Below are 22,946 nucleotides of genomic sequence, written 5' to 3'. Positions count from 1 at the left end.
ATCAAGCAAGAAGTTGCCCCAAGAGCAAGCAAGGAGCCAGCCTGTGACTCACCTGCCCCCAGCCTAGTTTCATCCATCTCCCTCCTCCATCGGGGAAGGAGAGGGGCTGTGCCAGCTCCCCACCTGCACACGCTGGGGCAACACGAGATGTCAAAGCTGTGCGAGCTCACAGGCCTGCGTGCAGCTGGAGCCCCAGTGAGCCGCAGGCACACTGTCACAGGGATATGCCAGCAAACACCGATGTCTTTCCCAATCATTGCCAGAGCAGACAGCACCAGGTGTGCTGCTCAACCAGCCCGGGTGCGGCCCTTACCCATTACAGCCAGCCCGAGATACTTCACCTTGAGTCAGCCACTGGCAGGGCTCCCAGGGAGGCAGTCTGCTTTGCATCATCCATAAGAGGCAGCCCTAGCAGCTTGGAGAGGATGGGCACGCAGTGGTACACCTCTGTTCTGGGACAGCATTACGTCTCCTTTGTGCTTTTATAGGAGGAAATAAACAGTGTCTAGAAGCAGTTGAATCAAAACAGGGTTTGAACTGTTTGGCTAAACAGGCACAAACCCATATGAATGCACTCAAGAGAGCTGACAACCGGTTTTTATCTGGTTAGCGCTCATCAATTAATTACAGACCAGCATGTCCACGCCACGGTTTCTCTGTGATTTAGCCAAGTCAATTTTCCAAAGTATTTTAACTAGCCAGTCACAACTGACGGTGCAGAAACATTTTTCGTGATCTGGGACAGCAGAGTACAGTCAGGACTCCCAGGCAGCCCCAGCAAGCTTCTGCAGTGGGTTTGAAAGTGCTGCATTTACAATATCCAGGCCCAACTCATCCCTCTTGCTGTGCTTTCCCAGTACGTGCCTGGGTTTCATTCTTCTGGCTGCTTCAGGTTAGAAGCCAGTACCTTAAGCCTAAGCTGCCAAGGGAGAGGGCTTGTGCTCAGACCACAGCCTGCAAAGGGAAGGTAACAAACAGCTGAAGAGCAGTAGCATCTTAAACAGCTGCAGCTGTTTCCCCAGTGAATGTGATTCAGAGCCCAGTGTCCAAGAGCTGAAGCTCAGAACATAGCAACAATTCTTGCAAAATATTTTGCTTCTTGTCTTTTTTTCTCCCCCTCCTCCTTCTCCCCCACACAGCTTTTTAACCTCTTGGTGCCTATGCAGAGTTCCTCCCTAAAATAGGTTTCAGGGTGGAACATACTTGCCACTTGATCTGTGACTTGCTAAATTTAGCCAAACGCAGGCTGCCTGTATAAGATGGTTCTCTTGAAATGTCAGTAGCCACACATAAAGTTGCCAATGTCATCCAGGAAGTGGGACACCACGGCAGTTGTATTTTTTACTTAAAATAATAATAAAAAAAACCCTTAGATACTCTGTGGAGAGGCAACCATAAATTTGATTCCAAAAAATAAGAGAAAAGAAAGGACAGGCTTCAGCAAAGCAGCACTTGAGCCAGAAGAGAACCTTTGTATTTAACATATGTAGAAGAGATTAACTCTTTGAACTGGACCAATCACTGAAAGCTGAAAAAAGAACAAGTTTCAAGCAGAGTTAAAGTACAAAACATACTGGTAGTCCAGAGGGAGAGAAGACAGAGGAAAAAATAGAATACACCAACATAACCCACAATTCCATCTTCTGAAGTTACCAAATACTTGATGTCAGCATCTGACTTTGTAAGTACATGACTTCTGAAGAAGTATCAAATACCCAACAGCTCCTCCATCCAACAAGGCACTGCCATCCATGGAAACAGCTTTCCCAGGATCTTTGCAGGAGGGACACTACTGACTGGTAAAGAGCCTTTCCTTCATAGCTCATAAACAGCTGTTTCTCCCTGTGCTCCTTGCAGTAGCATCACTGAGAGCCAAATTCTGATAGTCAGCATCTACCTAGGTCTAAGTAGTCCCAAAGTAACTTTTTCTTTTTTTAAGTAAAGGCAATTAAAAGGACAACTATCTATGATCTTAAGCCCATATTTAGAGAGTTCAAAACAAACAATACACTTATTTAAAAACTGCCTCATAACAGTACCTTCAGAATCAGAGGAGGTCCTGTAGATGGAGGGAATATCAGGTCAGCCTATCTCTTCATGAAGGAGGAAACAGAACCTGTATTAGAAGCAGTGTTTACAGACACCTCAACTTCCACCTCCATCTTTCCTAAACTAAAAATTAAAGCTGACTGTAAAACCAAGTCCAAACTCTCATGATTTCTGGAGGGCCAGATATAAAGCTGATTAAAATAGTGGGTTGCACCAGCAACTGCTTCATCACTTGAGTAAAAGCAGGCAAGCATCTTAGAGAAAAGGGAGTGCTGAATTAACCCTCTTAGCTCCATTTTATAACTCCCCACACCTCCGCTTCAGACAAACCTGTCTAGGCTCTGTTGGGCCTTTTAGCTTAGAAATGGTCCCAGCTGTAAATAAGCTCCTCTCTGTCAGCATGTGAGACTGGTCACCTGCTATACATTCAGGCAGGTGATGAAACTTATGCTGTGAGCTCAGCTAAGCTAACCAGAGGAGGCATCTCAATGCAAGTGCAATTAAGGGCTTGTTAGTATGCAAAATCATCCTGGTTCTCACCCAAAGCCTACAGCAAAGCTAAGCAGAAGCAGAGTTAGGCTGGCTCAGGGCTGCTGAGTTTCTTACCCCATCATGTACAAAGCAATGTGTCTCCTGCAAATCAAGGTGGGGGTGGGAGGTGTTAAAGAAACATCTTTGGTTGTGAGGTTCTGAGGCAAAGCTGGGCTACAGATACCCCTGAGCTGGAGAACTGGCTCACTGTGCTGTGTCAGCAGAGGCAGTGTCTTGTGTCTGACCGGTACTTCTGTCAGTAAAATGTGGTATTGTGCCCTTCTGGTAAACACAGTCCCTAGCCTGAATGATGCTTCTGTGGAATAACCTGTTGCATCTCACATTTAGCTAACTGTCTGGCAACACAAAGCTATTCTCAAGGCTAAAATGCCTGAACTTTTCCTCCCAGAGACTGAGGCAAAGGAATGAGAGATTAACTGTGAAAAATGTATGCATATGGAGAAACAGAGCTGTTATTCTATATCATGCAACGTCTTCCCATTTGAAGAGCTGCCTGACTCTTCAGATAGATAAGCTTTTGGCTGTGATGGGATGGCTGTGGAAAGGGATAATGCAGAGGTTTGGACAGCAGTGGGACAAGAAAGCGTTTGCTATGTAACCAGTGGTACAAGATGCTGCAGTGTTTTGTCATCAGTATTTTGCAGAACTCTCCATAAACTAAACTGTTGACCTCCTTTCCCAAAGTCATGGGTAATTATCTTCATATCCAATATGAATTAGCAAGATGTGGGTGTCACTGATACTGGGACAGCATAACTTGCATAATTTCTGGCATTCAGTGACCTGTAAAAGAATTCTTACCACACGCAGAGAATGACTACAGCAGGAAAAAGGAGAAGGTTCATCATTAAAACAGGGAGGTGGAGTCACCAGCATCAAAATTGTGCTGATTCATCTTCCCCGTATTTTACATTTTAAACTTAAGCTCTTTTCCTTCCCCCGCTAGATATCCCTAGGGTCAACTGAAGATTCAGCAGGTGTATATGGTTTCATAGTCCCCGAGGCAGCAACATAAAAACATTCACCTTTGGGTTTTTTAGCTTACTTAAAACTTCTGGAGTCCTGATGACTGGGGCACAAAGCAGAAAACTCAACTGAGTCCCTTGGAGATGTTCACCAGAGTTAAAGTTGCAAGCTAAAAGGGAATCAAGGCCTTTATTCTTAATTAATTCTTATTTAACTTAAATATCTAGCAATCAGTTGGATGGAAATCTCTCTTTGTTTAACATTAAACAGCTGCTGTTCCAGTAATGCTTGCATAAGCTACAAATCTGGGTTCCCCAAGGAAGACCTCCAGCAAGAAAAATCCCAAAGAAATATCAGATCTCAAAAACTGTGCTTCTTTTTTCCTTATGAAGTGGGAGGGAGAGAGTAGGGGATTCAGAAACACTTTCCAAAGCTTTCAGAGACTTTCCAGAGTTGCACACTCTCTTTTCAAGTTCTTATCAGGTGGTTTCCACTTTTCATAGCCAACTGCAATAGCAAGCTGCATGGATGCATGAACCCCATAACCAGTGTGAAGAGGGTAAGCCTAGCACAGAAACATCGGGCATAGTCTGACCAGATAGTGTCAGATCTGTAGACCTGCAAACTTCCAATCCTAAGAAGCAGACCTGAAGCATCATCCTGGACCAGAGCTTCCCCAGACACTAATGGTTTGAGAACCTGAGTCAGGTTTAACTGCAGGGCTCCTCCTGTTCCTGGTGTAAATCTCACTGTCTGTTAAGGACAGAACTGCCCAAGCCAAGGCAGCACCAGTCAGGTTACACTAGTGCCTTGGCCAACAGTGGGGTGAAAACAGCCATCGTGTAGTCCAGTGCAAATGTTATCCTCATTAAGCCTGTGCCAAGTGATTTGCTAGTTCAGCTAATCTAAATTGGCTGTGGGTATCTGAATGCAAAATAAGCACTTTCCCCTCTTTAATTATAGTCTTTATGTTTCATGATTTAGGTTGCTCCTGTCATTGTTTGCAAGAGAGGATGGGATTGCATAACAGTGTGTAACACGATACAGCTGCAGACGGGACTGCTCAACCAGCATAAAACCAAATGGAATACAGCTTCTTCTGTTAACCAACAGCTGAACAACAGCAGGGACATCTCAACCATCCCTTTTCCACCGGTAGGGGCAAAGGAAGGCCCATGGGCTGTCTCTTTGCCCAGTTTATATCCAGCTCATTACAGCCAGCAGCATCTTGGCAAGCATCTGGTGGGTCCTGTCTAGAAGAGGAAGCCAAACTGGTTCTGTGCAGAGCATTACTTTTGATAGGAGTGTTGGTGTGTTTATTTGAAGAAAATGGGAAAGTCACCCCAACAATTTCACTTTTCATTCACCAGGTGTCAAACCTAGTAGGTTTCCCTCAGGCAAAAATCCACCTTGTGTCAGCAGGACTGTTGGGTTTGTCTGTTTTGGTTTGTTTTAAACAAGGCCTTTTAAACAAGGATCCAGTCTAGCAACTCCTCAGCCATCATGTTTGGGCCCAGGATTAGTTTGTGCTTGACCGGATCCTCATTCATCTGAGACAAACTCTGCGGAAAGAAGGGATAGTGTTGCACCAAACGAGCATCAGTGTTTGCTTTACGCACTTCTGCAGCCTACAGGACACTGTGAGATCAGAGCCTGGGACCAAATTTTCTTCTTGCGCTCTTCAGTGTAGTTCCTCTGAAGTCACTGCGACCAGATAAGCCACAGAGCATAGCACAACCTTATGTGGACACTTGGACTGAGTGACTTATTTTTAGCTCAAAGCTCTACCTAAAGGGTTGCCTGTGTTAACAGCCCAGCACAGCCCTTGGTGGTACCTGTGAAATTTTCCCTGCACACTTGGGTGGTACAATATTAAACTAAATTAGTTTAAAATCACACAACCACTGTAATGTGTTGCAGATGTGTGTGGATGTTCGGGTTACTTTGTACGCCACCTTGCATCCCAGTGTCTTAGTGGAAGGAGCTGTGCGGATGCAACCATTTTTGAAGTGCAGCTTCTGGGGTGAAAACTACATTGCAATTTATTGGTTTTGCTGTTCTATCCAAAATAGAAATTTTAAGTGTGTTGACTGTTATTCTGGAATATGAGGTGTAGGATTTGTCTAATGAAATGAACAGCTGCACATGCTCTTTGCTGTGCAGACACAGACTGGGGAATTTAGAAGCTGATGAGTGCTACTAGATATAGAAAGACCACCTGAAAACCCCAAGGGTGCAAATTCATAGCCACGGAGATGTGACCTAGAAATCCTTTTCACACGTGATTCCCAGTTCGGCATATTGCACTGACCTATAATAGCAGCTTAGAAAAAGCAACCCATCTAACAGAGCAGTTTTTTAACCTGAAGCATGCCCAAACCTGATCCAAGCACATCCCGTAGCACTTTGGCTACCAAGTGTGGATTGCTATTAAACTGACTGCTGCCTACATTAGTCAGGAACATTGCTTACTAAGTATGTTCAGACTTCTGGTTGTCTTGCACCCGCCTATTATCTGATCTTCAAAAGCTACCCGTCATTCCCCTGTTGGTGAAGGCATCGCAGATGGCTACGTGTCAGAATTGCAGCTCTCTGCAGATCAGGTTGCTCTGTAGCACATCATTCGCAGTTCAGGCAGCGAGAGAGGAGATGGAGAGCACAAAAAACCCACCTAAAACATGGCCAGCTAAACACACGACTTTTATGCTAGTTCAGTTTCCTTGGGACTTTCCCAGCAGTTTTACCCCAACTGCTTGCAAGCAGTGTTGCGATTCAGGGTTTCTTTTTCTGGCCCAGGCATCCTAATAGTTCTTCAGCCTGGCTGCAAAACTACATAAACAAGGATGAAATTCTGGCCCATGCAAATCACAGCAAAACTCCCACTGATTTGAATGAAGTCAGGCTTCCACCCCCCACCTTCCAGAATGTACAAACTCAGATTTAAAGTACGTTTCATAAATAGAGCACAAAAATTGTTCTGTCTGGGCTGGATAGAAGAGGGAACATCAAAGATTGCAGCCTTGCTGTTTCCATCAAAGTTCACCGAGGCTGGCTAACTGTGATGAAACAACAGTTGTGATCCTGTGTTCTCATTGAGATTGTTAGTAAAATTATCCAAAGTAGTTAAAAGAGGGAGAAAGCTGTGAATGAAGTTAGGCTTCAGCCCTGGAACTTTCCTGCAAGATGGCTCAGAGTGCTTGTTTTTTTGCTTAACTGCAATTCATCTTTCATTTTCCCTTGTCGCTTACAGCCTCCAGTCCTCAGTAGGATGCTAGATTCCTTGGCAAAGAGATGCAGGCTGTGTCGGTACCATTCTTCATACTCATTATTAACTCATCTGCAAAATTCCTTCCAGATATCTTACTGCTTCCCTTGTGCTGCTCCAATACAGCCATGTACTCCGTACAGCCTTAAAGATTTTCATTTTGGGGAGAAAATTCCACAATGCTGGATGAGCACCAGGCTTTCCAGGGAGCCCGTACTGGTTCAGGAAATGCTCCCAAGGGAGCAACATGCTGTACCTTGCCTGCAGATGAGCAGCAGCAAGCCATTCAGCAAGGAACTGCATGGTCCCCACTTGGTAAGAAATGCAATCCCACTAAGTCAACAAGGCAGGCAGGGCACCGATATCTTTCTCAGAACAGGGCAGACATTATCACATGTCTGGTAGCGAACTAGCAGAAGCTGACACTATGTGTCTTCGTTACCACAGTAAAGCATTTCACAAATAGTGCTGTCTGAACCCTCTCCAAGTGTATGAGAAGTCCAGAGCACTGTCTCTCTGACTACGTTCTGCAGGTCTCCTATGGTGTGCAGAAAGCTCATGGAGTTCAAGGGCTGTGCTGTTGTTATTCTTTGTCCACCCTCTAAACTGCATCTAAAGCTGTTAGGAAAGGCAAGTACTTCGCCAATAGGAATCAAAGCAGGATGGGATGTGGCAGAGGCAAGGAGCAAAAGATGGAGTTTGCACTGAGTGCAGGGAAGAAGAAGAGGCACGTTCTACAGTGAAAAGTAATGAAGAGATCTCTCCACAGTCTCTCTCCAGAGGCTGGTCTCATTCTACGAAATCGCTGGGAAAACCTCTGAGCTAAGCAGATTTCTTTCACTGAATGCACAAACCCTGTGCTGTCCCAAGCAAGGCTCGCGGGGACAGGCAGCCATTAGAGGGCAGCAGGTATCTAACACACGCATAGACGGGTCCCTTTTCCGATACAGGATGTTCCAACCAGCAGAACTCCCTGGGAAAAGCGAGAGAAGTGATTCAATAGGGAAAGAAAAAAAAAAAAAAGAAAGGAAAAGAAGTGTCTCCGTAAAGAAGCCCTGTTAGCCAAGCACCTACCCACAGGCAGTACAGCCACATACCATCCTATGCCAGGAATAAAAGTGTTGTAATGTCTCACCCTGAATGAGCCATCCGCCATCCTGCCCAGCTATTATCCTGGAGATATAAGAAAGAATTACATTTCTGGCGAGCATCCTGACTTAACAGCTGAATGGAAGTCTGGAGTGAAACATTCATCCCATGGGCTGCCCTCAAGCAATGAAAGCAATGGAAATAGAAAAGGTGGGGAAGTCCAATAACACATGAGTTGGGATATTTGCGACCATGATGTTATTTGTTTTGCAAGGAGCAACAAAGGCTAACCCTACTGGCTAGGTATGGCCTCCATTGCTTTTTATGTCAGCTGATTCCCAGATGGGTGGCCTGGCCACTGGAGGTGGGGTGTGCTCAGAGCACTGGATCAGCAGAGCATCCCCAGAATCAGCAGCAGCATCTTTCCAGGGAGGAAAGGCAGGACCCCTGCCCTGGCCAAGCGTGTTTCAGCAGGAGGCACAGTTTCACTGGCAGCTCCTCTCCATCCCACTGATGGGAAGGTGAAGTCTCTCAGAGAGCGTATGGTGTGGGGTGGAAATAAAACTGGACTGTCACGCCAGCAGCCACTTGGCTCACATCACCGAGAGCAGCTCACTCCTGCGCACTCATTGCCAACATTTTTAGGCAGCGAGATCTTAAGCCCAAGTCAGAGATTTGAAGCACAACATGATACGAGTGATTTCAAGTGACAGAGCACCCAGAGAGAGCTTCTCAGCCATGGGCTAACTCCAGCAGCCAACCACGCTCTGTGCCAGGAACAAAATGTCCATGGCCTCATGGGGATGTCCTGCGCTGCTGCAGCACCAGCCCTGGGGAGCTGGCTGTGCTCCCAGGCCCTGGCCCTACAGACAACAGCAGGTTGGGCCAGCCACCTCCTTCCATACCCCAAAATACCCCTTGGAAGCCATTACAAGGAAACCTCTCCTCCCCCAACAACAAAGTAAAGCGGGTGCCAGTGCACCCTGTCTCAGTGGAACCTCTTCCCTCTCCAGGCAGGCAAACTGAGACTATTATGCCCATTGTAACTGACGGGCGAAATCTCTGTGTGGAGATCAGCACTGCTCACATCCAGCATTGGGGCAGCCGTGGGTGGCAGTGGGCTGTCCCACAGCCCCACAAGCCCAGGGAAGGCAGTGCCAGCCCTAGGCATCAGACAGCTCACTGCATGCCCAGCCTGCATGCACAGGTGGCCATATCAGTGCATCCTGAGACCTTTGCCCTCACCCTGTCCTAAGCCTGGCATCTAACTTCCCACCTCGGTTTCTGCATGCCAGGTTTATGATGCCCATTTTCTTTTGTGTCAGCATTGTCCTTTAACTGAAATAGCTCCTCTTCCTCCTTAGCATTAACCTCCAGGATGTATTTATAGAGAGCGATCGTATCCCTCTCTCAGCCTTCATGGTGCTGGACTAAATAAGCCAAAGTCTTTTAGTCTACTTTTATAACCTCAGCTCTTCGATGCCCTAATCCTCCCGCTGCCTTTCTTTGCACCTGTTCCAGCGTGAATCAATCTTTTTTGAACGTGAATGACCATAACTGCCCTGCATTGTGCAGATGGCATGTCACATCGCTTTCTACAACAGAATTACTATTTCCCTCTCTCAAGCACAGGCACTTTGCACCAGGCAGCCAGCGACCTCACCTGCCTCTTTCCTCACAGACACAGAGTCATCTTAAATAACAGACTAGGTCCTCAGAGGACCACGATGTTCTGGGACAAAATAGCACTTGGTAACAGTGATATGAAGAAGTGCATTATGTAAATAGAGGAGCATCGTATTTTAACAACCAGGAAAAGTTATTTGGGAGCAATGCTGTGGATTTGCATAGATTTTTTAAATGTTTGAGAGCTAGAAAAGATCAAAATTCTTTTTTCTGTGGCAATCTTACACTTAAAAACCTGTCAAGTTTAATATGGAAAAAGCATTGTGAAAGGGCTGTGTGGAAAAGGAGTGTCATGAAAACCATTCACAGGCAGTAAAATTATTCTTACAACAGAAGAGCTAATGAAGTAAGATGTGTGCTATAAAGAGAAAATGATGGCCACTGTCCCACATGCCATTTGCAGTGTCTCTGAGTGACCGCATTACTGTTCCCGTGCGGCTGCTGTGCTTCTTCATCTTCCAGCATCCCTTTTGGCACTTACTGTGTTCAACCCCAGTATTTCCATCTTTGATCCTTCCACACTCTAACCAGTGAAGGGAGCCTGTTTTCTCTCTGTACATGTAGGAACCTGAACATTCATTATTTAGAGCAATTCCAGGGCTTCTCTGCACTCCGTTTTTCTGGGGTGACCTGCTAGGGATCTTAGGCACAGCCCAGATATACTGCACTGGAGCTCATATCACATCTGACCAGGCAGCTCTGTTCCTTTCTGAGCCCCCCAACACCAGATGCCTGCACCGATAAAGGAGGATGACCGTTCCAAGTGCTTTCAGCTGCTGTCTTCATCCTATCCATTAGGATGTTTTGAAGGGCTGGAAAAGTCATGTAACACCTGGACTCTGTTTTCCAGCAAAGCTGGGGAGACAGAGGATGGGGCAAGGGAAATTCTGCCCAGCTTCCTTGTGAGACCTCTCTGCACTAGGGAGTAGTCCTAGTGCCACCAAAAAAGTTTAAGGGTAATAGTGCAAAGCCACTAATCTTCAGGCCTTTCAGTTGCATCATCAACCCAAGTGTTTTTCCACACTAGATGGCTCTCGGTAGTTTACAAAGGGTGACCCCGGGGGAGTGCGCACTGACCTCCCGAGGGGACATCGGTACCCCCATCCTGCCATGCAGCCGCCCGTGCCCAGCCCTCTCTGCTGCTGGTCACTAGGGGCCACTCTCAGAGCTGCTAAGAGCAGGCAGCAGCTGTGTCTTGTCACGGTCCTCCCCTCCGGCCCCTGCCTGCTGCCCTGCTCGCTGGAGCTTAGCTGGGAACCGGAGGGGAGCGCTGGGAGGGAGGCAGAGACAACTGGCAGGGGTGAGGAGCAGGGCTGGTACTGGCTGGGAGTGGTGGGAGCGGGGAAAGGAGAGGAGAGGAGGCTGGGAGAGGAAGACGAAAAACATGCTGCTGCAAGTCCTTCCCCCATGGAGTCTGAAGAGAAGAAAGCTGATTGCTGACAAGGAAGATTAGGGGGCACTCCCTCGCCCGTGCCAGCCCATCCCTGCAGAAAACTGCCTCTTCGGTCCTGCCCTGGGTCCTGTGGCAGAGCAGGGAGCTGGACCGGGGCGTGGGAATGAGGGGCCTCCACCTTGCCTGAGCACACATGGGGCACAGGCTTTGTATAACCAGCTTTCATCTTCCCCCAAATTCCAGCTGGAGGTAACACCCCTTGGGCCGTGCATCACCCCACAGCATCCTCAGCAAGGGAGAGTCTATGAGGGAGAAAAGGGGTAGAAAAGGAGGAGGCACTGGGAAGGCAGAGAGCAAGTGAGGCCAAGATGGTCCCTTGCCCCTGGAGAATCCCAGCAGACAATTCTGAGATGCTCTCCTTAATATAGCACCATCTGCCCAGCTATTTTCTCCCCTGGCTTGCACACAGTGATCTCCACAATCAGCATGGCTGGCATACTTGAGCTAGCTGCAGTCGAGCGGGGTCAGGCAGGGAGCAAGCACAGCAGAGGCATAGCAGCAAGGACTTCAGCCCCAGCTCACAAAGGCAGTCAGTTCTCTAGGTCCCTGAACTGCTTTTTGCTGAAGGCCTTGCTGCTCTTCCCTGCTTTGACCTGTACTGAGTACATCAGCCAGCATGTGCTGCCTTGCACCCATTTCAGAGCAGCCTGGTCCCTGGGGAACATGGCAACGTGGCTTCCTGCAACAGGGGCTGATAGGCTGGGTGAAGAAGGAGGACACGGACACTTGTTGCACTGGGCTGACAAACAGTTCAGCAGGCCTCATGGTTTTGTCACAAGTCACGTTATTCCATGTTTTTTCATCACACCTCTGAGACAAGAGCTTCGTTCTTCTGCACAAACATCACCTTGCAAAAGAAGCCAGTAAGAAGAATACCACATTTGTGGTTTGCTCTGTATTTATTACTCTGAGCCTTGCAGTTTTGGAGGTAAACTTATTTTTCTCTGCTTCGGGATGGTGGCAGAAGGAATACGAAGAGACAAGAAATGTCTGGTTTCAGATGGTGTGCTTGCCTATATCTTTTGGAGGTTTTAGCTACGCAGGCTCTGTGCTGCGTGATGCAGAACCAGGGCTTCACCTGTTTCTGTGTTTATCCTGCATCTCACAGTTTGAGCTTCCGTGCATATAATCAGTACAACTGCTTATGTGTCTGAGCAAAAGCCTCAGTTTTCCTTCCCCTAAAACGGGTGTGACACAGGGACAGACTGGGCAAAGTTTGCGAAACGTTTTGTACTGTGTGCTGATTGCTCCATCTTTTAGACTGAATTTGGGATCCCGAGAAGTGCGGGAATTTGCCAGGAAGTTCCATCACGGACCAGTGACTTTCCTGGCACAGCAGAGGCCCATGCTTTCCCTGCAAAGGTGGCATGATGTCCACGTACATACACTGCAACCAAAGCTGATGATAAATTTCCTCTCCTCTGAAGTAATCCTACAGCACAAATCAAGATTAATTGACATCCTCGTGCCCTACCACAGCTGCACAAATGGTCGGTGCAGCACAAGTGGAGCCTGTTTGCTGATTGTGAACTACCTAAGAGCAGACCCTGGATTACTGGGGTCTACAGTAATATATCACTTTCCATAAAAGCAAAAGAACATTGTACTCTCTTTCCCAACACCGTTTCACCCCAACTCATCAGTTGCCCAGCAGTCACCCTCCTCTCACAACACTTGCATGGCAGGAGCCGCTTTTATTGCTGGAGAAGTTCTGCTGTGCTGAACTAAAGCAAAATGAGCAGGGAGAAGCAGCTGGCTGCAAGGGGAAGGGTTCTTTGACAACACCAAAATCATACAGTACTAGGGGAGTTTCCAGGTTAACAGAAGTCTAAAGGCCATTCTGTTCTTTCTAATGCCTTCAAAGTGCTCAGCTGCAAGTGGGGCAGAGAGGGTACCTCTCTGACAGAGGAAGCAGACTCCTCTCTCTTCAGACAAGTTTCATCTCTCAGTGAGTGAAGGTGCTGTTGAGTTACTGCTGTGCTTCAGACACAGTAGCCATACGTTATGTTCCCGTATTGTGAAACCAGTCATTTCGCAAACTGGCTGAAGTTTTCAGTCATTTTGCAAAATGCCAGGAGATAATAGGTATGCAGATGAAATCCTCACCCTCTGGCTATTACTAACTCCCTAACTCAAAGAGAGATGCAAAACCATTCTTACGTTCATTTCTACAACCAGGCAAACTTTTGTAATTACTTCTAAAGCTGGTCAGCAGCACCCATTTTTTGACAGACCTAACTAGTATTCTCACCACTGAGCACTGTAACATCAGCCACTACGTTTCAATCTTGCCCATAACATCTGCCTCTGTCTCCCGGTGCTCTGGCCTGCCACTGCTCCAGCACCCAAACCAGCCTCCCCCAAATGAACATTAATCAACTGTCTGAACCAGTCATTAAAGTTCCTTTCCATTAGCCACAGGAAAACTGAAGAAGTGGTCACAGAGTGCATTTCTAGTAGGCCAAGCATTAGGAACTATACAGTGGGAGAAATACATCAGTTCCCAGATCCAGAATGGAGACGCCACCGTCTCAGTACACATTCTGCAGCGAAGGATCAGGGTCATGTGCTGAATGTCAGTCAACAGGGCAACACCATTGGGAAAAAGGCAAACAACATGCTGGATGTATAAACAGGAGAAAAGCCCTCGGGACAAGTGAAGTAATCCTTCCACCCAGGGCTATCCAGGCTGGAGCTGGACTGCTCTCTGGTTTTCAACACAACACATCAACACCAACCAACTGGAGAGAGTCCAGAAGAGAGGCATGAGATAGACCAGAGGTCTAGAAAACTGTGGCAGTGATGAAGGACCAGAAGAACTGCATCTGTCTGAGAACATCCCAGTCGATACCAAGTTGGTGTAAGCACAGTTGAGTACAGAACAATCTATTTTTGATAGCTGCAGCACACTAGGATGCCCAGGGTGCCAGTGTTCACAGAAGTAGTATGATGACAATGCCAGACAGCTTGCAAGTGTCTCCAACTTTCCATCACTTGGTGTGACGATGGAGAAATCAAGCAGTGAGTTAAAATGTCTGCAATTTCTGTTGCAAGGAGAACAAATTTCAAGTCACTTTATGAATAAAACATGTTGCAGTCCTTCCGTTATATTATTTTACAGGAATACTTTTTAAAATTATCCCAACCTATTGGGCTATGCTGCCATAACACCTGAGCAGTGTGCAATCTCAGGTATTCTCAGCAGAGACTACCAAGTGCAGATGGCTCCAAACCCTGGCTTACATGATTTGACTACAGAAACCACAGGGGTCTTTGGCTGAATGGAGATCCAAAATGAAATCTTCAGAGATCATGCCCACTGCTCTCCACCTTCCATCCTGTTCTTGTTCCTGTTCACCCATTAGTGCAAGTAGTGCTGTAACTATACATTGCCAAGCGCAGCAAACTACCTAAATCCTATGGGAGGTAACACAGCTTACCCCCCAAAAATTAGGCTAAACCTAGTCACTTTTGACCTTGCAAGGAAATTCAGATTCAGAATCTGGGCTGGCAGCTGAAACCACCTCCCACCCTAACCCCTACAAGGCAGATGCGTGCCCATACAGTCTGCATCAGATTAGGGAAAGCCTTTCTTCGCTGCTGATGTGGAGGCAGAAACTGAGCATGGAAATACCAGAAAGTATCAAGAAAACATATCTGGTTATCACAGTCCTTGTTGCACAGTGCAGAAAAGGCCTAGCTGCTTTCTGTTTAAACCCTTGTTTGGCTCCAGGCATGTGTATGCACAACTTTCATTTCCTCTTCTCCATCTCTGCGTTCACCCAAGTGCACATTTCCCTGGAAGGGGGCTGCTGGGCGCTCCTCAAGGTTCCTTTCTGACTACAACAAGTAGCCTCACTGATGTGTAAAAAGAGATGACTGGAGTCATCTAGCAGCTCTCCTCTGGTGCCAGCCAGACCTTCTGACCAGAAAGAAATGCTTCTACACAGCTGCTGGCACTGCACTGCACTGCACTGCAGTGGTACCCAGGCTGGGTGCTGAGGTGCCAGGGACCTGTGTAGCTGCAGCAGCGCAGAGCAGCAAGGGCTGTAAAACCCCACCAGGAAAGTTAGGTGAATTCTTCATTGGTGAATCCTTACCCCAGCACTGTGCTGCCCTGGCTGTGCTGACAGGCGAGCCTGGGCTGGGGAGGATAAAGTTAACTCCACTCCATCAGCACAGCCTGCAGGATAGATTGATTGTGGTGCAGACACATCCCAAATTTCTAAGCCTGCCCGTCAGCCTCAGGACTCAGCACTGATGCATCCCCAGAGAAATCTGACAAAATAACTGATTCCATAAAAGCAGCCTATCGGTGCTGACTTCCAAAGGCTTTTTCCTTCAGTTTGTGCTGAAAAAAACACAAAAGCTCTGCCCCCTCCAACCATCACAAGGGTATCTCCCCATCAGGACCCTTGGCTGCCAAGGCAGAGGTGCGGATTTACAGCACTGGCTTTTGCAGAGTGTAATGCTGAGCCTCAGGGATCAAGGGTTATGACATTTTTATGGCCTCTCTCCCCCCCCCTCCCCCCCCCCATATGAATATGAAGCAACTGTAAGGAAAAACATCTGGTTTCACTTTTCTTTTCTCCACCACTGTTCCCATCTGACAAATCCTTAAAAACTTGCCAGTGCTGTAGCGAGCCATGTGTGCCAGCACCCTGCAAAGAGACAAGGCTTTTTTGGTGTCATCGCAAGCAAGAGTACAGTGCCCTGGAAGGACTAGCTCCATCGCTGCTCGAAGGCAAGACTACCCCAACCTCGTCCCACTGATGGGTGCACTGACAGCCCTCCTCCATTGCTACTGCAGGCCGAAGGGTTGCTGAAAGGCTCTCCCACCATCTTGATCTCATTACAGGCTGCATCTCGAGAGAGAAACACAGGCCACTGTGGGGAATGCTATGAGAGGAGGCAATCCCTGCTGCGGGCAGGGAAAACAAGCTGCGAGGAGGGTAATTCCTGCCTCACCTCAGAGCTCTCAGAGGTCTTCTTGCAGGGCGGCAAAACAGGCTCACGTTATTTGTGAACAGCGGTGTGCTGAGGGAGGCTTGTGCCCACCTCCGTGCTCAGGGCTAGGCTGCACCAGGAAGGAGGGGTGAGCTCCAAACTCCAGATGGAGGCCCCTGTCTCACAGGAACTACCTGCCCGGCTTCTGGGTCCAGGCAGGACCCACTCTGCCAGTCAGAAGTATAAAAGACTGCAGACTCTGAGACCAGTCTGGCAAAGGTGGTTGAGCACCTGTTTGCACAGCTAGGCACCAAGAAACAGGGCATGATTGGTTCCCTCAGGTTATCTTATTTATCCAAGGAAAGATAAAATATTTCCAGGAATCTGAAAGCATTCCTCCATTATCTATAGGAGTGGAAGATATCTATGCGACAGGCAGTGTAGCAGATCCATAAAGCCTCCAGAAACAATCTCCCTTTCCATCTCAGGATCTCCCATCTTCAATCTCCCAGAGGAAGCCAAGTGGACTGTTCAGACACACCCCACAAAAGAGGGACAACTGCTGACTGCTGACCCCAGGGACGTGCCTTTGAGTACTGTCAGCTGCCATGGAGGCTATGAGATGTGGAGGTGCTTCACAGGGATAAGGTCCCAGGACAGCATGGTGATGGAGATAGTATGTTAGGCATTAGAAACAAATCTTAACAGCGAAGCACCCAAATCGCAAAAGTGGCCTTCAAGGGCACTCTGAGGGACAGGAACCAAAAGTGCCCATGGACAAGGATACTGAACATCAAGGCACGCAAAGAAAATGTCTGTTCTGTGCTGTGGGCAGCAAGGGAAGACCCAGGGTATTGTTTTCTAGTTTCTTTCTCTCTTTTTGACTGCCCTTCTTGACTATGCCAATAAAAAACCACCACTCCCTCCTCTTATTCTTTTTCTTTGTTTACCTAACTTTTTTCCTCATAGCAACTGCATAAAGCTGAAGCCATCTGATATTTCCAAGTAACCAAGACTATTATTCACTGAAGGCACTGGCCTGGATCCTAATTGCTTCTGGTCTCATACTCAACACAAGCATTGCAAGCAGCTGTAAATATCTCTGTACAGTACACCATTCATGTCAAGCTGACCCTAATTCTTATAAGCCCCCTGGGATACAAGTAGAAGTTCATCAACACACTGCCAGAGAAAATAGGTGTGCTCGGTACGTTTTGGAAAGACAAACAGTAGCACGAGGGGAGACAGGGTAGAAATACAGTTTGGCAGCCTTTTCTGAGGCATGCAGAGGCAAAGAAGGTGAGAAGAGTCTATGGTCACCAGTATCTGCAGGCCACACGATGGGATGAGGAGACTTTACAGCTGAGTGACACTAGGACAATAAGGACTTTCCGGATCACGTCCCAGTGCCTGGAGAACGTTTGAGGAGGAGGCTGTAGTGTCCCCCTTCCCACATCAGCCTTCCAAGCCTTTGTTCCAGGCATGCTGCTATCCTGGCGTTATTCAATTTCTTCATCCTGTTTCCCTCTATTCACACAAAGGACCTGTGTCTCTCATAAACCCTTGCTTAAGAGCATCATAACTGCCAGGTAACAACACTGCCTTATGCATGTGATGAGGTCAGTGTAAAGCTGCTGCTGAGGAGGAGAAGCCCGCACTTTTGAGTCCCTCCATGCCAGAGTAGAAGAAAGGAGAAAAGGACAGGGCAGCAAAGCATGGGGCAAGGTGCAAAATATGGTGCTTTTTGGTTTTAATCTACTTCACTACTGTAACCAGAGGACTGCAAAGAAACAAAATCTCATAGTGCAAGAACCTGATTCTACAACAGAAAAAGATAGTCACTAAAATATCTTTTGAGGTTTTTTCTTCTCAAATTACAGTCTAAGTCAGAGATGGAGAGGGATATGTGTAATTTCTTACTAGCTCCCAGGAGAGTTAGACACTTATAAAACTCCCTCATCTTTTATTGCCTTATTCTTCAGATCCTGCCCATCCCCTGCGTGATTTCACACCGCCCTTTTGCTCTCCGTCCCATCTATCACACGGTGTCTCCCTTTTCCTCTCACTTCCTCCTCTTCCCTGATCCACTTGTGCATTCCAGCTTCCCTTGTTCATCCCAAAGTTGGAACATCAGCATTCCGATGCCTTCAGCCCCCCATCCCACGTGGCTGCCTGCACCCTGACAAGGGGCTCCCATCCTAACAGCGGGGCTGCGAGAGCCTAAACCTGATGCTTCTTGTGGCTGAGTGGATTCAGCCACACAGAAGGGCGGAAGCCTTGGTGAGAGATTTCAGCCTGGGGGAGGCAAAGAAGGCACAGTGTGAAAGTCCACTGCTACATACCAGGAGGTGGAAATCAGTACAGCTGGTACTGTGTGTTCAGCTCTCAGCCAAAGTCCTTTTTCTCAAGGTTGTGCTGACAGACTGCAAAAACAACGGCTGAAAGCACAGCATGAAAGAGAGCGATGGGGAACTTGCCCCAGAAGAAATAATCTACCAAGACGAAGGTTTAACATGTTTTGTTTAGATGTCAAGCCCTTGGCAGGGACTTGTTGGGAAAGTGGGGGGAGTGGGGGGGGGGGGGGGGGGGGGGAACGAAAGGTGTTAATCCAATGTACACCTAAAGCTTCTTGATGCACATGTGTATTTCTCCCAGCTTTTCCACATAAGTGCTCTCTTTAAGTCTCAGTCATTAACGAGTGGCATTTCAGAAGAACACCGCCCCATCTGCTCTAAGACAGGAGATCTACTGCAAATGAAGACATGTGGCAAGCAAATTTTTACCAGGAACTAATACTTGCCGTTGTTGTGCATGGCTGCTGTGCCACACTACATTCTTCCTGGCACACTGGAGTAGATAAATATGCTTGGAAAAGTAAGTAGATTTCTGCCATCACAGATGGCTGACAAACACTTCAGGCCGCTGAACCCTGGGTCTTCATTTCTTCTTGTCAAGTTAGAGGCCCTGTCCTGGGTAGGACTATGAACACAGTTGGCTTCTCATGTGTGCTGGCAGGAAAAAAGGGTGAGAGAGTCAGATAAGTAATAGTTGTTAGAAAGCTACGGACACCCGGAATGATGAAACCTGTGTTAAGGGCTGCAGACACATGCCTCATGCTAACTTTCCACCTCTTATGATCTTTCGAGATTTCCACTGCCATTTCATTTAATCTCTTGCTCAAGTGCCACGTCAACTGGGCGAATGAATTCCCTCTGTTCCCCTATGCCAAGTTTCACTCCAGCATGTCAAAACCACTGCCCTACACTGCAGCATTCCTTTCCAAGTGAACTATTCCCCCCCTCCCTCCTGTGGGTCCCACTAATGGCAGCTCAAAGCTGTATAACTGCGCGCTCCCTCCTTGATAACAGCGAGAACCAGGATTTCCTGGTATGCCAGAAATGGGCTTGCCACTGCTGCCTGTGTGAAAGGGGTGGGAAGGGAGGCAAAGCAGCCATCGGGTGTTACAGCTCTGGGTCGTGTCTGTGCACCCTGACATCCCGCCAGGCTACAATAAGAGAGACCTGCAGGGAGCTACAGATGTCAAACTTGGTAATTTTCCTTCCTGCCTTCGCTCCTTGAAACCGCCCCAACTGGATCAACGCCCGCCCCGTTCCTTCTTTGGATAGCCAGCGAAGCATGCACACCGCAGGAGCTGCTGCCAGCTCCACTGGAAAATGTACAGACCGAGAGATCACCTGTGAGCGCGCAGCCTTGGCGTGAGCTGTTCTGCACGTCTGCAGCCTCACAATGCTGCTGCGGCTTTGGGAGGCAGCAGCAGCTCACCGCAGCGCCGACCAGCCACTCGCAATCCACAGCCAGAGGCACCTCTAAAAACACGCTCCCTGCAGCAGGGAGACCTTGCAGAACCCTCACAACCTCCCCTCATTTTCAAACTGAATAATCGTGCCCCCTCCTCCCTTCCCTCCCCAGGCAATTTCCAGCTTCCCCCGGACAGCCACGGTGTCAGTCCACATCTGGAAAGGGCATCCCTGGACCATTTGCAGCTGGATCAGAGCCAGAGTCAGAAAAGGCTTGAAAGCTCCCTTGCACTGTCTTCCTTTAGGCTTCCTTAGCACACACCACACTCACACCAAGACCGCAGGTAAAATCAGGCAGTGCCTACTTGTGCCTCCATGCCCCACCAGGTGTTCCACTGAGATGCAGCCCAGATCCTAGGGAGCTGGGCTTGGAGACCTAACTGATGCCATTTCCTGTAGGGCCCCCAGGTTTGGCCTCCCAAGCAGAATTATCAAAAAGAGCACTAAAGACCCCCAGACTCTTGAGGTTTGCAGGCATTTCAGTAGCTTGTAAAGCATTCAGGTTGTTAACTACTTCTAAGGACGTTACTCGGATGCCTTATCATTTGAGGCTGTCCCATTCCCCATCAGGGATTAAGATTGCTTGTGAAGAAAACAAAAAAGCTCATCTGCCTGGCAATCTTTGAGCGCCCAGAGTTGCCAAAGCAGATCTGCTTTGCTGTCCTCCTTCCCCCTTCCTCCCTTCCCCCCAGCTACTCAGGGATGCGTGTGACCCACTTCAACTTTCTAAGCCCCTACATGAATAGGAGATTTGCAGGCTGTTTATTTCTGTGATGGGAATTCCAGGGGTAAAGGGAGCATCAATATCTTTACTGCCTTACTGGTTTCACCAGGTTTTCTGCATCGAGTGCAGGCAGGCTTGCAGCGCTGCTTGATGCTGAGTCAGTCTCAGAGCTAGCAGTGGAGAGTCCAGCAGCATCTTTGATAGGCACAAGAAAGACCATGTACTCACTCCAACTAATTCAGCTGATCTATGTTTGAATGTTGTACCAAAGAAAGCACGTTGAATTGAGAAGGACAAACCCACAAAGATCCAGAAGGCACTCCGGGCTATGAGTCACTTTATGCTTCTGCCTGCCTCTCAGTTATCTCTGCGAATGACTGGGAAAACCCTGTTTAATCAGACTCAGCTCCTGCCATCTGTTAAGTGAGACACTATAGGGACCAGGTATTGTAATGTATTGCATAACAGAATCACCTTTGATTTAGTACACTTTGTGCAACATGTCGTGTTGCCATCATTCGCAGCGGTCAGAGTGAGGCTTTAAGGCTCCTTTTCTCTTTGGGGTGCAATGACTCACTGTGGTAGATGAGTGGGTGACACAGGCCCTCTGCATGCCCCCACCTCTGCGTCACAGGCTGATTACTGGGACACGTTTAGGATTACAAAGCACAACCTTCACTCCCACCTCTGCCAGTGTCCTTGCCTGCAGAGGTTGTGCATGCTCTGAGGTGCACCAGAAAGGATGGAAATTCAGGGAACACCCAGTCAGCCCTGTGCAGACAACCTGTACAGCCAGCTGCCTGATCAAAGGTACCTATGAAACAGCATGGTCATTGGAACCCAGGCATATAAAGACAGAATGACACAGGTCCTTCAACCTCATGCCAGGAAGTCTCTTAATAGTAAAACAAAAGTGTGTATTGGCAGTTACCATCAGTGGGCGCTTTGCAGGATGTCTGGCACTTCTGAATGGGCCCTCCTGACAGCATGGAGCCAGGATACCATTTTACAGACCTTGGAGACGATGTGCTTTACACTATTAGAGGCAGGCACATGTCTGTTGTGGTGGGATGGCAGCCTTAACTCTTGAAGACATGACTCACACCATGTCAAGGTGCATCTCAGTGCGGCGGCTCGGAGCCTAGGCCCTTCTGCTTGCCTGTGCCAGACCCAGCTGCGGGCATGGGGAAAGGGAAAGGAAGGTCTCATTAATGAGACAGGGTTGATGACTGTGTTAGTTTGAAGGTCTGATGGTGCTGGAAATCAGAGGTGGTGGGAGCAGAGCTGATTGCCTCCTCCTGGCAGGGTGGTTTCCCTCACCTCTCACAAAATCCCTGGCTAAGGAGTACTTGCTTTTTTAGAACATCTGCAGTAGCCCTAGGGGATGCATACCCCACTTTACTTGGGAAACACCTCCCTGGGTGCTTTAGTGTGTCACCCAGGCTACTGCTGCTGAAACACCTGACCTGGTTTTATGGGGATGGATACAGTCATACACAAGCACCAGCACTTGGGAAGTGACTCAGAGAGTCAGCTATAGACTTTAAAGGCATGCGTTAAAAAAGAAACAAAAAGAAAATCCAAGAGGAAGAGCTGACATCAAAGTGAGCATCAGAGAACCCAGAAACCGACGGATTTCACACGTGTTTGATTGTTCCAATTAATTACACCAAAGGAGCTGTGAGTGTGTGTGTACCAAACTGCTCGTCCCACACAGCTGGAAGCTCAACAGTTAGCGAGGCGAGGGGAATTGAATGTTGCAGGGATCCAGTTGCACCATGCATTTCCACATCTCGCTCAAGCCCCCCAGGTGAATGTCTGGGTTTGCTTTCTGCGGTACCACGCCGTGTGCCCGAATTCGTCAGGGACAGGCGTGTTGGTGCCTGCTACCAGCCTGCTGTGTTTGCCTTCCCGCAGGGGAAGCGGGAGGAAGCACTGAAATTGTTGGGCTTGCATTTCACAACCGCCTGCATAATCCAGGTTGCGGCACACATCCCGCGGCTGGGACTCGGGCGCAGTGTGATGGGAAGCGGGAGGGAGTGTTTACACAGCTCACTGGCTGCTCTGCAGTCACTATAGCAACCCCCGAGGGTCAGTTTATAGTAGGAGAGGAAGTTCATTTTTGGGGAGTTCAGCTTTCCAACGGCAGCACCAAGTATGGCTGAAAAACAAAAGGCCGGGCGGTGGGAGGAAACACATTTAAAGCAGCTTCCTATGTGCAAAACCACCCAAGCTTTCCCAGTCACCAGGAGATGCTGCATTCCTTTCCTCTCAGTCAAAGGCATGCTGCCATCTGGCTGACGCCTGTGCCAGAGGGGCATATCCCCTCTGCCACGGATGCCTGGGTGTGTTTGAGAGCAGGGCATCTGTAGATCAGTGCAACATGGAGCCATGCTT

At 48.2% G+C, this 22,946-nt stretch overlaps 1 long non-coding RNA gene across 1 annotated transcript; it reads right to left on the bottom strand.

Annotated features, from left to right (window-relative positions):
- Positions 1-798: 798 nt before the first annotated feature.
- LOC136009257 (uncharacterized) lies at positions 799-2,424 on the bottom strand. Its single transcript, XR_010610441.1, has 3 exons — positions 2,380-2,424; positions 2,040-2,116; positions 799-954 (listed from the first exon to the last, which is right to left on the bottom strand). It is a non-coding gene; the product is annotated as an uncharacterized LOC136009257 (long non-coding RNA).
- Positions 2,425-22,946: the final 20,522 nt, after the last annotated feature.

The sequence above is a fragment of the Lathamus discolor genome, chromosome 2, assembly GCF_037157495.1.
Source record: "Lathamus discolor isolate bLatDis1 chromosome 2, bLatDis1.hap1, whole genome shotgun sequence".
Lineage (NCBI taxonomy): Eukaryota > Metazoa > Chordata > Aves > Psittaciformes > Psittacidae > Lathamus > Lathamus discolor.
Note: the sequence above shows the minus strand (reverse complement) of the source record. Positions and strands in the feature narration are given on the sequence as shown.